This window comes from Neophocaena asiaeorientalis, unplaced genomic scaffold (assembly GCF_003031525.2).
Source record: "Neophocaena asiaeorientalis asiaeorientalis breed wild unplaced genomic scaffold, Neophocaena_asiaeorientalis_V1.1 scaffold140, whole genome shotgun sequence".
Lineage (NCBI taxonomy): Eukaryota > Metazoa > Chordata > Mammalia > Artiodactyla > Phocoenidae > Neophocaena > Neophocaena asiaeorientalis.
The window spans coordinates 466,308-481,685 of NW_020173729.1; the positions used below are offsets into that span (position 1 = coordinate 466,308).

General features: G+C 37.8%; 1 protein-coding gene and 1 pseudogene across 7 annotated transcripts in view; one reads left to right on the top strand and one right to left on the bottom strand.

Annotated features, from left to right (window-relative positions):
* FUT8 (fucosyltransferase 8) overlaps positions 1 to 15,378 on the bottom strand; it is a 321,926-nt gene that overhangs the window by 257,535 nt on the left and 49,013 nt on the right. For 4 of the 7 annotated variants that reach the window (XM_024750839.1, XM_024750838.1, XM_024750836.1 and 1 more), the window contains exon 2: positions 609 to 706. The exons of the other annotated variants lie outside the window; for them this stretch is intronic. The gene's annotated coding sequence lies outside the window, so the exon portion shown is untranslated. The remainder of the gene's footprint in view (positions 1 to 608; positions 707 to 15,378) is intronic. 7 annotated transcript variants of the gene reach the window in all.
* Positions 10,053 to 11,062, top strand: LOC112403399 (UDP-GalNAc:beta-1,3-N-acetylgalactosaminyltransferase 1-like; annotated as a pseudogene).

Consider the following 15,378-nt stretch of genomic DNA (forward strand, 5'->3'; position numbering starts at 1 on the left):
TGAAAAAAATAAAAACTAACAAAAACAAAACTTTTTTTTTTTTTTTTTTTTTGCAGTACACGGGCCTCTCACTGTTGTGGCCTCTCCCATTGTGGAGCACAGCGGACACACAGTCTCAGCGGCCATGGCTCACGGGCCTAGCCACTCCACGGCATGTGGGATCTTCCCGGACCGGGGCACGAACCCGTGTCTCCTGCATCGGCAGGCAGACTCTCGACCACTGCGCCACCAGGGAAGCCCAGGAACGAAACTTTTAAAAGCTACTAAAAATTTCAAAAAATTTTAAGATAAGCTGTTTATTTCAGCATCAAATATGCCACACAACAATGCCAAAAGTACAGTGTACCATATTCAGCCACAACTTGTTTTATCTGGCCCTTACTTTACAGTAAAAAACTATAAAACAGGAAATATTTTTCCATTTTATGCACTACAGATTTTACATAGTAGGTAGCATAGTAGGTACATAATTCAATAGAGTTTAGATTGACTTGGCCCTTCTACTTCACTGGTATATACATATGTAGCTTTAAATACAAAATTATCCATTTCTCAAAATATTAACATATAATTGGAAGAGAGAAGTATTGTCCACAAAATCTACTAACCTGAATTTGATCAGCTAATCAATGAAGGCAATAGAGCCCTTTATTGTGAATGGAAACATCATCAGGGTCATGGGTGCTCTCTTAGCAAAAGCAGCAACCTAGAACAAATAAACAAACAAGCATTGGCACCGCCCACTGCCCAAACCTCACCCCTGCTTAGGCCCCACCCTCCACAGCCAAGGCCTTTTCCAACTTTTTAATTTCTCCTCCTCTTTTTTACTACTGTGGTTCTGTTTTACCTTCCGATTGTTGTTTCATCTATATATTTTTATTTTTTTTCTAACATATCTGTTAGTTCCCTAGTCTAACTTTATTGTTTACATTGTTATTGTTCTCCCTTTTTTTTTTTTTTGCCACCCCACTCGGCTTGCAGGATCTTGGTTCACGAGATGGGGATCAGGCCGAAACTCCTGCAGTGGGAGTTCAGAGTGCAAACCACTGGACTAACAGAGAACCTCAGACCCCAGGGAATATTCATCAGAATAAGGTCTCCCAGAGGTCCTCATCTCAGCACAAAGACCCAGCTCTACCCAACAGCCTAGAAACTCCAGTGTTGCAAGCATCAAGCCAAACAACCAATAAGACAGGAACACAATCCCACTCATAAAAAAAAAGGAAAAAAAAATGAGACAGCAAAATAATATGTCACAGATGAAGGAGCAAGGTAAAAACCTACAAGACCAAATAAATGAAGAGGAAATAGGCAATCTACCTGAATAATAATTCAGAGTAATGATAGTAAAGATGATCCAGAATCTCAGAAACAGAATGGAGGCACAGATTGAGAAAAATACAAGAAATGTTTAAAAGAGATCTAGAAGAACTAAAGAAAAACAAACAGAGATGAACAACACAATAACTGAAATGAAGGGATTAATAACAGAATTACTGAGGCAGAACAACAAATAAGTGAGCTGGAAGACAAAATGGTAGAAATAACTGCCGAGGAGCAGAATAAAAAAAAAAAAGGATGAAAAGAATTGAAGACAACCTCGGAGACCTCTGGGACAACTCTAAACACACCAACATTCGAATTATAGGGGTCCTAGAATAAGAAGGGAAAAAGAAAGGGTCTGAGGGGCTTCTCTGGTGGCGCAGTGGTTGAGAGTCCACCTGCCGACGCAGGGGATGCGGGTTCGTGCCCCGGTCCGGGAGGATCCCGCATGCCGCGGGGCGGCTGGGCCCGTGAGCCATGGCCGCTGAGCCTGCGCGTCCGGAGCCTGTGCTCCGTAACGGGAGAGGCCACGATAGTGAGAGGCCCGTGTACCGGAAAAAAAAGAAAGGGTCTGAGAAAATATTTGAAGAGATTATAGTGGAAAACTTCCCTAACATGGGAAAGGAAATAGTCACCCAAGTCCAGGAAGCACAGAGAGCCCCATACAGTATACACCCTATAAGAAACACACCAAGACACATATTAATCAAACTAACAAAAATTAAATTCAAAGAAAAAATATTAAAAGCAGCAAAGAAAAAATAAAAAACAACATACAAAGGAATCCCCATAAGGTTACGAGCTGATTTTTCAGCAGAAACTCTGCAGGCTAGGAGGGAGTGGGAGAATATACTTAAAGTGATGAAGAGAAACACCTACAACCAAGATTACTCTACCCAGCAAGGATGTCATTCAGATTCCACTGAGAAACCAGAAGTATTTCAGAAAAGCAAAAGCTAAGAGAATTCAGCACCACAAAACCAGCTCTACAACAAATGCTAAAGGAACTTCTCTAAGTGGGAAACACAAGAGAAGAAAAGGACCTATAAAAATAAACCCAAGGGCTTCCCTGGTGGCGCAGTGGTTGAGAGTCCGCCTACCGGTGCGGGGGACACGGGTTCGTGCCCCGGTGTGGGAGGATCCCACATGCCGCGGGGCGGCTGGGCCTGTGAGCCATGGCCGCTGAGCCTGCGCATCTGGAGCCTGTGCTCTGCAATGGGAGAGGCCACACAGTGAGGGCCCGCATACACAAAAACAAAAACAAAAACAAAACAAAAAAAAAAACCCCAAAACGATTGAGAAATCATAATAGGAACATACATATGGACAATTACCTTAAATGTGAATGGATTAAATGTGCCAACCAAAAGATACAGACTGGCTGAATGGATACAAAAACAAGACCTGTATATATGCTGTCTACAAGAGACCCACTTCAGACGTAGGGACACATACAGAGAGAAAGTGAAGGGATGGAAAAAGATATTCCACGCAAATGGGAAGCAAAAGAAAACTGGAGTAGCAATACTCATATCAGATAAAATAGACTTTAAAATAATGTTACAAGAGACAAGGAAGGACACTACATAATGATCAAGGGATCAATCCAAGAGGAATATATAACAATTATAAATATATATGCACCCAACATAGGAGTACCTCAATACATAAGGCAAATGCTAACAGCCATAAAAGAGGAAATCAACAGTAACACAATAATAGTGGGGGACTTTTAATATTTCATTTGAACCAATGGACAGAATCATCCAGAAAAAAAATTAATAAAGAAACGCAAGCTTTAAATGACACAACAGACCAGATAGATTTAATTGATGTTTATAGGACATTGCATCCGAAAACAGCAGATTACACTTTCTTCTCAAGTGCACACAGAACATTCTCCAGTATAGACCACATCTTCGGTCACAAATCAAGTCTTGATAAAGTTAAGAAAACTGAAATCATATCAAGCATCTTTTCTGACCAAAGTGTGAGACTGGAAATTATTTGCAGGAAAACAACATGAAAAACACAAACACGTGGAGGCTAAACAATATGCTACTAAATGACCAAGAGATCACTGAAAAAATTAGAGAGGAAATCAAAAAATACGTAGAGACAAATGACAATGAAAACACGATGATCCAAAACCTATCTGATGCAGCAAAAGCAGTTCTAAGAGGGAAGTTTAGAGCATTCAATCTCACCTCAAGAAACAAGAAAAACCTCAAATAAACAATCTGACCCTACACCTAAAGCAAGTAGAGAAAGAAGCACAAAGAAAACCCAAAGTCAGTAGAAGGAAAGAAATCATAAATATCAAAGCAGAAATAAATGAAATAGAAACGAAGGAAACAATAGCAAAGATCAATAAAACTAAAAGCTAATTATTTGAGAAGATAAACAAAATTGATAAACCCTGAGCCAGACTCATCAAGAAAATAAGCAAGAGGATACAAATCAATAAAATTAAAAATGCAAAAGGAGAAATCACACCTGACACCACAGAAATACAAAGGATTATAAGAGACTACTACAAACAACTATATGCCAATAAAATGGACAACCACAAAGAAATGGACAAATTCTTGGAAAGGTACAGTTTTCCAAGACTGAACCAGGAAGAATTAGAAAATATAAACAGACCTATCACAAGTAATGAAATTGAAACTGTAATTAAAAGTCTTCCAACAAACAAAAGTCCAGGACCAAATGGCTTCACAGGCAAATTCTACCAAACATTTACAGAAGAGCTAATACCTATCCTTCATCAAACCCTTCCAAAAAAGTGCAGAGGGAGGAACACTCCAAAATTCATTCTACGAAGCCACCATCACCCTGATACCAAAACCAGAAAAAGATATCACAAAAAAATTATAGACCAATATCACTGATGCCAAAATCCTCAACAAAATACTAGCAAATACAATCCAACAACATATTAAAAGGATCATACACCATGATCAAGTGGGATTTATCTCAGGAATGCAAGCATTCTTCAATATATGCCAATCACAATGTGAAATACCAAATTAAGGAATAAAAACAATATGATCATCTCAATAGATGTAGAAAAGCTTTTGACAAAATTCAACACCCATTTATGATAAAAACTCTCTAGAAAATGGGCATAGAGGGAACCTATCTCAACATAATACAGGCCATATATGACAAACTCACAGCCAACATCGCTCTCAATGGTGAAAAACTGAAAGCATTTCCTCTAAGATCAGGAACAAGACAAGGATGTCCACTCTCGCCACTCTTACTCAACATAATTTTGGAAGTCCTAGCCACGGCAATCAGAAGAAAAAGGAATATAAATTGGAAAAGAAGAAGTAAAGCTGTCACTGTTCGCAGATAACATGATACTATACATAGAATACCCTAAAGATGCCACCAGAAAACTACTAGAACTAATCAATGAATTTGGTAAGCTGCAGGATACAAAATTACTGCACAGAAATCTCTGGCATTCCTATACACTAACAATGAAAAATCAAGAAAGAGAAATTAAGGAAACAATCCCATTTACCATCACAACAAAAAGAATAAAATACCTAGGAATAAACCTACCTAAGGAGGCGAAAGACTTGTACTCAGAATAAAACACTGATGAAAGAAATCAAAGATGACATAAACAGATGGAGAAATATACCATGTTCTTGGATTGGAAGAATAAATATTGTGAAAATGATACTACCCAAAGCAATCTACAGGTTCAATGCAATCCCTATCAAATTACTAATGGCAATCTTCACAAAACTAGAACAAAAAATTTTACAATTCATATGGAAACACAAAAGACCCCAAATAGTCAAAGCATTCTTGAGGAAGAAAAACAGAGCTGGAGGAATCAGATTCCCTGACTTCAGACTATACTACAAAGCTACAGTCATCAAGACAGTATGGCACAAAAACAGAAATATAGATCAATGGTACAGGATAGAAAGCCCAGAGATAAACCCACGCACATATGGTCACCTAATTTACGACAAAGGAGGCAAGAACATACAATAGAGAAAAAACTGTCTCTTCAGTAAGTGGTGCTGGGAAAACAGGCAGGGCAGGAATAAAGATGTAGACATAGAGAATGGACTTGAGGACATGAGGGGAAGGGGAAGCTGGGGTGAAGTGAGAGTAGCATCGACATATATACACTACCGAATGTAAAATTTAGTTAGTGGGAAGCAGCAGCATAGCACAGGGAGATCAGCTTGGTCCTTTGCGATGACCTAGAGAGGTGGGATGGGGGAGGCTCAAGAGGGAGGGGATATGGGGATATATGTACGCATATGGCTGATTCACTTTGTTGTACAATAGAAACTAACACAGTATTGTGAAACAATTAAACTCCAATAAAGATCTATTAAAAAAATTGTTATTCTGGGGGCTTCTCTGGTGGCGCAGTAGTTGAGAGTCCACCTGCCGATGCAGGGGACACGGGTTCGTGCCCCGGTCCGGGAAGATCCCACATGCCGCGAAGTGGCTGGGCCTGTGAGCCATGGCCACTGAGCCTGTGCGTCCGGAGCCTGTGCTCCGCAACGGGAGAGGCCACAACAATGAGAGGCCAGCGTACAACAACAACAACAAAAAAAACTGTCATTCTGAGACAGAACAGCCTATAAAAACATTTAATAAATAATTGCAAACTAAAAATAAGCACATTTGTATATTGCCTTATTATTTACATTATCTGATAGCTCTCATTGAAAAGGACAAACCACTGCCAAGTCAACTACTCCCAGGGCCCATAAACAGACAATTCCTAAATAGCCATTAACTATAAAATCAGTTAAGGCTCATTGCGATTCCTTCCTAAAATTTCACCCAAAAGTCTTTACCAACCTCCCACAATAATCCAGTATTATGGGATTTATGCTTCTAGCCATTATGGAGTAACTGGTACCCGATTTCTCTTCAAACAGTAAACAACTGCAAAACTAGACAACATATAGGACGCAACAGTCTCCAGACAACGGAAAACAATTAGTGTAGATCTGCATTCTCTGAGAGAAGGAAACAAGCTAGATAAGCCTACATGCACCTTGACTTTCTGCTAAGAGACATGTTATAGACACTACTGCAGGCAGGGAGATTCAAAGCAAAGCACAGCAGTGTCACCAACGTGAAAAGACAAAGATCAGAGTTCAGAAAGTATAGGTGGCAGGAATTACTGGAATAATGTACCAGAGAGGAGGGAGTAATGCAGAAAAAAGCTCCACACATCTTCTCTTGAGTCTTTGACTTAATACTAATTTGCACATATTTGGGGGAAATTCCATAATGCAAGAGGGAAAAAAAATCTGCTGAGGAGCTTAAAAAATGAACAATTCAAGGTTCATACAGACCTAGGGACATCTGAGTTGCAACTAACCAGAGAAGAGAGACCTTGTATACTCTGGACAATAAGTAGAGACCTCAGCAGGGCTAAATTAGTCCCAAAATAAAGATTAATCTATAACGATACCAGCAGAGCTTAAAAACGAACCCTGAAGGAACAACCTGATCTTCAACTTAACATCTGTAACCAGATGGTTAGCTAAATGGAAAACCTCATAATTCACAGGGCATCAGGTAAAGTATTCATAAAGGTTCTGCCTCAGGAATACAGCAAAATTACATTAAATGGTCCCAGTAAGGAATACCTTAAAGGATTAAATACTTCCCAAGTAACTTAAATACATTCCAGAAAAAACTTCAAGAATATTTACAGGAATACAAAAATATCCAGTACCCAACAAGGTAAAATTTACAATGTCTTCTTTTCCATGCCTGACAAGCATTAACTAATTTGCCAAGCAGGTTTTGGCGGAGGGGAGGGGCGGGGAGGCAAGAAAGTAGAGCCAAATGAGGAGAAATATCAATCAAAACCAACCCAGAAATGACAGTAGAACTAGGAAACTAGGATTTAAAGTTATTATAAATGTGTTCCATATGCTCTAGAAGCTAGAGAAAAGACTGAGTGTAATTTAAGTTAAAACATAGAAAAAGGACCCAAATCGAACATCTAGAAATGAAAACTAGAATGTTAGAGATGCTCTACCTGACACTCAGTGAATTATATTTTCCACTCTGTCTGAAGGATTCAGGCTCTATTCCTGACATTGTGTGAGCTCTTTATTGTTCCCTCAATTCCTTTTGGGTGGTTCTTCCTTGACCTCAAGCAGTTTCCTCACAGGTCTGTACTGATCAGTACTCAGCTGAATTCTTGGAAGGGACTTCTGCAGATGTGCAAAATTCTCTTGCAGCTCTCTCCTCTCTGGTACTCTGCTCTCTGAACTCTAGCTGCCTTGGCTCCTTAGGCTCCCAGCACCATCTCCTCATTTCAGGGAGATCTCTAGGCTCCTCTGGGGTTCTACTGCCCTAGCCCATACCTAGAAACACTCTCCAGGCAGAGCAAGCATAGGTCTCATCTCATCTGTTTCCTGTCCCTCAGGGATTGATGTCTTTTATTGCCTGATGGCAAATGCCTTAAGAACTGTTGTTTCATGTTTTTTGTCTAGTTAGCTGTTTCAAGTAAAACGATACCAATCCGTTAGTCCAACTTGGCTGGAAGCACTATCTTAAATATTTTAAAGGGAGACTATGAGTTAAACCAACTTTGTAATAGCACTGAAAGCTAAAATTTTCCAAAAATTAGATGTATTCGGTTAACAACACTCACATGTTAATAAGTTATCCTGAACCATATAATAAATGCATACTACGTGGTAGAAAAGAACAGTAACTATGAAAGTGACATAGGCAATACCAGCTGAATGTAAAGAATAAACGGCATTCAGTAATCAGAAATAAAAAGTCAACACAAGGAAAAACTAATTTTGGGAAAGATTTCTCTGAAAGAAATGTACATGGGAATATATAACCAAGGATGCAGCATATGATTTCATATACGCTCAAATCAAATGTATGGAGAAAATTATTCATTTAAGAGGAAATGCTGGGGCTTCCCTGGTGGCGCAGTGGTTGAGAGTCCGCCTGCCGATGCAGGGGACACGGGTTCGTGCCCCAATCTGGGAAGATCCCACATGCCGCAGAGCAGCTGGGCCTGTGTGCCATGGCCGCTGAGCCTGTGCGTCCGGAGCCTGTGCTCCGCAACGGAAGAGGCCACAACAGTGAGAGGCCCGCGTACCGCAAATAAAGTAAGAAGAAGAAGAAGAGGAAATGCTATATGTGCTTATCAGTGGCATTGGAATTCAGGTCAAATGTTACAAGATCTGCTGTAGACTAATCAAAGGTGAAGATACTAAAGGAAGAGAAGCAAGACAAATAAGTCTTCAGGAGAAATACAGTAGAACCAAATGAACATCTTACTCTCCTCATGACAGGTAAAGGAAAATATAAAGAAAGAAAAATCCTTCAGAAGATGTTTAAAGAAAGACCTGTAAAAAAAAGGTTAGGAATTACAGGTTTTATTTTCAATCTCTGCTGTTGAACAGTCAGTCATTTTTATCCATATAGGAAGGAAAAAGACTGTGAGCTAAACTGAACATACTCTGAGTAGGGAAAGAAAAAACAGCACATGGCCCGTTGATTCTTATCGTCAAAGAAACACAACTGTCCTGTTCTAAAAAAGGAAACTACACACACACAAAAATCATCACATATGAAATGAACAAAAAAGTAAATCTGTGGGAAAATCATGTTTAACAGATGACAAAAGAAATTGTCAGGGATGAAACTGGTCACTTTTAAGAAAAAGAGAAGAGAGGTTCTGCATGTTTATATAAAAAGCTATTTACCCATAGGTAGTGAAGCTGTGAACACATTTAAATTAAAAATCTAAGTACAACTCAGGCAATGCAGAGCCTTATAACACTGATGATCCCAAGACCATTCTAGGCTAGACTTCAAACAAGGAGGTAATGCTGTATAGATGAGACTACCAGACTGAAGCGGGTAAGGGTAGGAGTAGGGACAGCCTACAGGAGGCTGTTTGCTAGGAATAATTTTACTACTAGAAATTTGTCAAGCTCTCTATAGTATGGTTTATAGTATGGTTTAGATTTGAAAAGCAGTAAGATAGGACCTCAACGTCTTTTAGCTATGGATCAACATTAAGAGGGAAAACACACAGAGGTAGAAATAAGCCCCAAAGGAGAAGAAAATACTATGTTGTACCTCTCTTTCCCTCTCCTTTCCCTGTAGCATTAATTAATACGCTAATGAATCTGTTATAACAAGGAAAGTTGCTCCTTTTAGCATACTTTGTAAATGGGCAAATAGACATCACTAAAGTAGGTGATATTAAGAAAATATGGGCCCAGGGGCCAGGGCCTCTGTGACGATCAGCTACCCCACCAGAGGTAAGGAAGATCTGAGTTTGCAGTCTTCAACTGGGAACAGCTTTGGGTTTTAGCTTTCTCCAGGCCACTTAGAGTAGTTCACGGCAAATCTTTTAATTAAAGCATGGAATACGAAAACAGAAAACTTCAGCTAGTGCTTTAGTCTCATAAGAAATTCTACAGGCATGTGTCTTATAAGCAGTATATGGCAGAATTTTAAACCAATCTGAGAGTCTCTGTTTTTCAGTAGAAATTTCAAGCATTATTTTTGACTACTACTTACTACTGAATGTTCAGTTGGTGAAACTGAAGGTCTTTCACTCAGAAGGAATAAATCAAGAAGGTCATGGATGGCTGAGATTAAATGGAGCCCCCAAAAGGTTGTACAGTGTTTAGCAGCTAGAACCTGAGGCTCGCATGCTCCTGAGGGGCTGTGAATGGATGGCCCCGGCCCTCCTGAGCACCCCGCCCTTCCGAGTAGGATGTCACTGCGATCCCCCAAATGAAGCCTCCTGCTGCTGTCATTCCTGAGTTTCCTGGTGATGTGGTACCTCAGTCTGCCCCCACTACAATGTGACAGAACGAGTGAACTGGATGTACTTCTACGAGTATGAGCCCATTTACAAAAAGACGTCCACTTCACACTTCAAGAGCATTAGAACTGCTCTCATCAAAACCCATTTCTTGTTATCCTCGTGACCTCCCAACCCTCAGATGTGAAATCCAGACAGACCATTAGAGTTACTTGGGGTGAAAAGAAGTCTTGGTGGGGATATGAGGTTCTTACATTTTTCTTACTAGGACAACAGGCTGAAAGGGAAGACAAATTGTTAGCATTATCCTTAGAGGATGAACACCTCCTTTATGGTGACATAATATGACAAGATTTTTTATAGACACATACAATAACCTGACCTTGAAAACGATTATGGCATTTAGGTGGGTAACTGAGTTTTGCCCCAATGCCAGGTACATCATGAAGACAGACACTGATGTCTTCATCAATACTGGCAATTTAGTGAAGTATCTTTTAAATTTAAACCACTCAGAGAAGTTTTTCACAGGTTATCCTCTAATTGATAATTATTCCTATAGAGGATTTTACCCAAAAAAACCCATATTTCATACCAGGAGTATCCCTTCAAGGTGTTTCCTCCCTATTGCAGTGGGTTGGGTTAATAAGTATCATGTCCAGAGATTTGGTGCCAAGAATCTATGAAATGATGAGTCACGTAAAACCCGTCAAGTTTGAAGATGTTTATGTTGGGATCTGTTTGAATTTATTAAAGGTGTACATTCATATTCTGGAAGACACCAACCTTTTCTTTTTATATAGGATTCATCTGGGTGTCTGTCATCTCAGATGTGTGATTGCAGCCCATGGCTTTTCTTCTAAGGAAATTATCACATTTTGGCAGGTTATGCTAAGGAACACCACATGCCATTATTAATTTGACATTCTACCCAAAGCCTAGAGAACGGAGGGATACTTTCTGGAAAATGTTAAAGTTAGGACTGTGAAATCTCCAACGGAAAACTCATGGGAAGGTCACTGTGTGGCTTACACGGAACTGAAACTCATGGAAGAGCCCATAGACTGGAGACTGGAGGGTTGCACTTGACCTGTGATTTATTTTGACAACAGTCAAGTCAGCCCTTTTAAAGATGATATTCAGAGGAATTAATAAACATCTTAGGAAGGAATGGGAGGTTTCTGTTAATAAAACTAATAGGATCAAACAATTTGAAGATGTCATTCCGTAGACTAGAACTTCTTAAAAGGGTTTCATTGAATTATACGCTCATTTGTCCATAACAACAAAGCAGTGTGGAGTATTTTTCATTGAACAATCTAGTCAGTTCAGGGTTTTGTGTATATCTTACATGGATTACCAGTTTTTTTTAATATATAGTTCTGTGGAAAACAACTGAAGCTATACCAAACAAAATTTCATCTGTTTTTGGTCATTCACAAGATACTTCAAGATGTTGCAGTATTTCAGAGTTAATATCAATTATTATTTAATATTACTTAGAGTTTTGCACTTCCTAGGTGTTTGAATGTTACGGTTGTTTCAATGCTATATAAACAGAATAGTGAAAATCACTCTTTATATTTAAATTTTTTCCAATTACTTCTCTGATGAGTTTATGAATAGCTCCATTAATGTGAAGTCATTGGTCATTATTGCATATCAGAAATCTCTTGGACTTTGATAAGTATTTTGTCGTGGTAAAATAGAGAAGAATGAAAGCAAGAAGATCTGACTTATTGTCTTATTTTTAACACTATAATCCCCATTGTATTTAGGTGTCACTTCATTGGTCTCATTTTTCCACCTGGAAATTAGGAATAATATAGAATGCCAGGCAGTATATTTCCTTTTGGAAAGGACTCTAAAGCCAAAAAGAAAAGAGAGAATGTGATGACCAGAAAGAATATTATGAAAGGAGCGTCATATTTCAGTGCTTGAGTTGGAAAGAGAAGACTAAAGATTCAAGTGTCGTTGTTAATTGCTCCATGTTTTTTCTCATTAACAATCAGTTTGAGAATAAAAAGCAAAAGAGAAAAAAAACCTGATCACCAATATGAATTTGAAAAATAAAAAACTGAAAAGCCTGTTTTGTCCACTTTTTCAATAAAAATGAATTCATTATTCTAAAACTGTTAAACTCATATTTATTGGTAAGCAAATATTTACTATAATGATCCTGAAAAGTAACATTACTTTGAAGCAAAATAAAAAACCAAGTTAGGAACTAGAAGTCCTCACTACTCCCTCTCCTATTCTGAAGTTGTCTACCTCGACAACATAAACTAGTAGTGCATCAACTTTACTCTGTCGGTCTTCTTACCAGTTAACAGGGCCCAGTTAAATTTTTATTCATATTTTGGCCTAGGTAAATCTGTAAGTTCTGTTTGACATTATAATGTCAATTCCCTTTTTTTCTTCCTCTTCCTCCAGCCAGCCCTATATGCCAAAAATCATTGAAACAGAAATTAAGTGACTTCTGTCATCCTTAGTCCATAAATTTGTTCAGATAAGCTTTGTAGAATCACCTAAAAATAAGATTTCTGAAAAATTAGAAAAGAAAATTATATCTGTATGTATTACAGTCAATATCCTTTCATAGTTATAATCCTTTCAGTTAGTCTGAAATCAGAAGGCAAAGTATTACAATTTCCATCGTTTATAACACCATCACGCCTTTTAAATTCCCATGGGAAATAACTTAACTTTCTAAATCTTTTTCAACTTGATTTACATTATACTTGGCTATTTTCCCCACCCCGTCCCCCACAAGACTGTGCACACCATGAGAGCCAAGACTATGTCTATTCATCTTTATATCTTTTAGTGGTTTCTAGCACGCTGCTTTGACACACATTAGTATTTAACATTTTCTGCTCACCAATATCCCTTCTACCCATCTCACAAGGATACTGCAAGGATCAAAGAGTATATTTGTGAGAGTACTTTGCAAAATAAAAGTGTTTTGCAGATATCAGATGAATTTAATTTCATTATCGATGATTATTCTAAATCCTACCTGGCAAGTAGTGGAATGTTCTAGGGAATGAGAACAGAACAAATGGCATTCGACGAGCAAGTCTGATGGTGGCTCCACAACCTCCTTTACTCTGTCCTCCATTCTATAGGTTCTAGAGTCCACTTAGTCATGGTAGAAGCTCTCATCACTCTGACATCATCCACATCACTACAGCCCAAAAATCTTCTGGCATTTTATGGTTTCCAGCGCCAGGTCCTGTTCCAGCTCCCCAACTATAATTCATAACAACTGGCCTATTTAACTATAATCTTCTAGCTAGCCCTTCCCTTACTGGATTAGATATAGAGGTAAAAATCAATAAGCCAGTCTTATGACCTAACGTTACCTCTGGGATATTGAGTAAATGACTTGTGTTTCGGTGCCATTTTTTAAATGCCAGTATAAACATGTAACATTGCCACAGCTGCACTCTAAGCAGGATATGAAGATCCCAGTATCTGGATAATCGTGACTTTTAAGAACACTCTCGCACTGAAGAAAGAATCCTGAAACAGAAATGAAGAGGCTTAGGTTCTAGTCCCAGCTCTTCATATTAATTTACTACATGATTTTGGATATAACATATCACTTTCCTAGACTTCTAGTTATTCTTCTATTAATGAAAGAATTGGAATAAATTGTAAAGGTCTCTTCCAGCTCTAAAATTCTGGGACTGAAAGCCTGAACTATACCTTCTAGGTGCTGTTAAAATTCTTCAGCTTATATTTCAATTCAGAACTCAACTGTTAACTACTAAACATGCCCTCTTCCCCAACAACATTCTAAATAATTCATCTACACAAGATATGATTTGAGTAACCAGTTCTAGAAGCAAATTTTTCTTTAATCTTTTGCTAAAAAATATTTCTCTCCAGTACAAAAACTTCTTTTTGTTTCATTATTATAAAACAAAGATATTTTCCTACAACTCTTTACCATCAAATATATGATTACACCTCCCAGCGTTACTGGAAACTGACATGAACAGCTTATATTCACCAAGTTCAGCAATAAACTCACATAAAATTCACTTTACAAAACCAACCCAGGACACGTTCAGCACCACTACACTAAAAGTTTTTTTTTTAATTTTAGCATAGTTTTACATTACAGAAAAGTTGCAATGATAAGACAGTGTTTCCACATACCATATACCCAGATTCCCCTATTGTTAACATCTTGCATTACCCTATTGTTAACATCTTGCATTACTCTGGTACATTTGCCACAATTAAGGAAACAATATTAATATATTACTATTAATGAAATCCCATGCTTTAGTAGGATAAACATACTCAATATCAAAAAAGTTTTTCAAAGCAAAATTCTTCAAAAGAGCAATGGAAACATAAAACATAGTAAAAGACACATAGCAAACAGAATACAAACAGCAAATATAATAAATAATTGTCACAGCTAAGCTCAAGATATCCGTGTCAATAGTAAATGCAAAGAGCTTAACTGCTCTACTAAAAGGAAAAAGATTTTTGATCAGCTCATGACCCAAAACCCAACTGTACACTATATACAAGGAGCACCTAAAACAAAGTAATTAAGAAACATTAAAAGGAAAAAGATATGAGAACAGGTGTAACAGGCAAATACAACAAAAAAGAAAGCAGAGGTTATGATCTTAATAACTGACAAGGTAGAATTTAGGCCCAAAAAAGCACCTAACATGACAAAGTAGGATTTTTTTTTTTAATGCTAAAGTACAAATTGACAATGAGGAAGACAAATCAGTTACAAATATCTATGCACCAAAGAGCACAATCATAAACTTTGTAAAACAAAAATCTACATTAGATAGATGAAGAAATTAACAGAAACAGAATAATAGTAAGTAAAGCTATAGAAGACATAAGCTATGTAATCAATAAGGTAGATTATATTATATTGAACTTACTATACTTAACTTTGTACTCTGATAGAGAAAACAATCTCTATTTAAGTGGACATGGACTATTCATAAAAACTGATCATATGAAAGGTCATAAAGAAAATCTCAGTAAGTTTAACGGAGTAGAAATAACACAAACTATGTTCTCTGATCACAATACAACTACACATGAACAACAACAAAAAGCCCTTCCTCCTGCAAGTTAAAAAATATTCTATTAAATAACTTTTGAATGAAACGAAAAACAAAAACTGCAGAATACATAAAATCCCAAATGGATCAGGAAGTAAAACACAAAAATTAAAACTATGAATG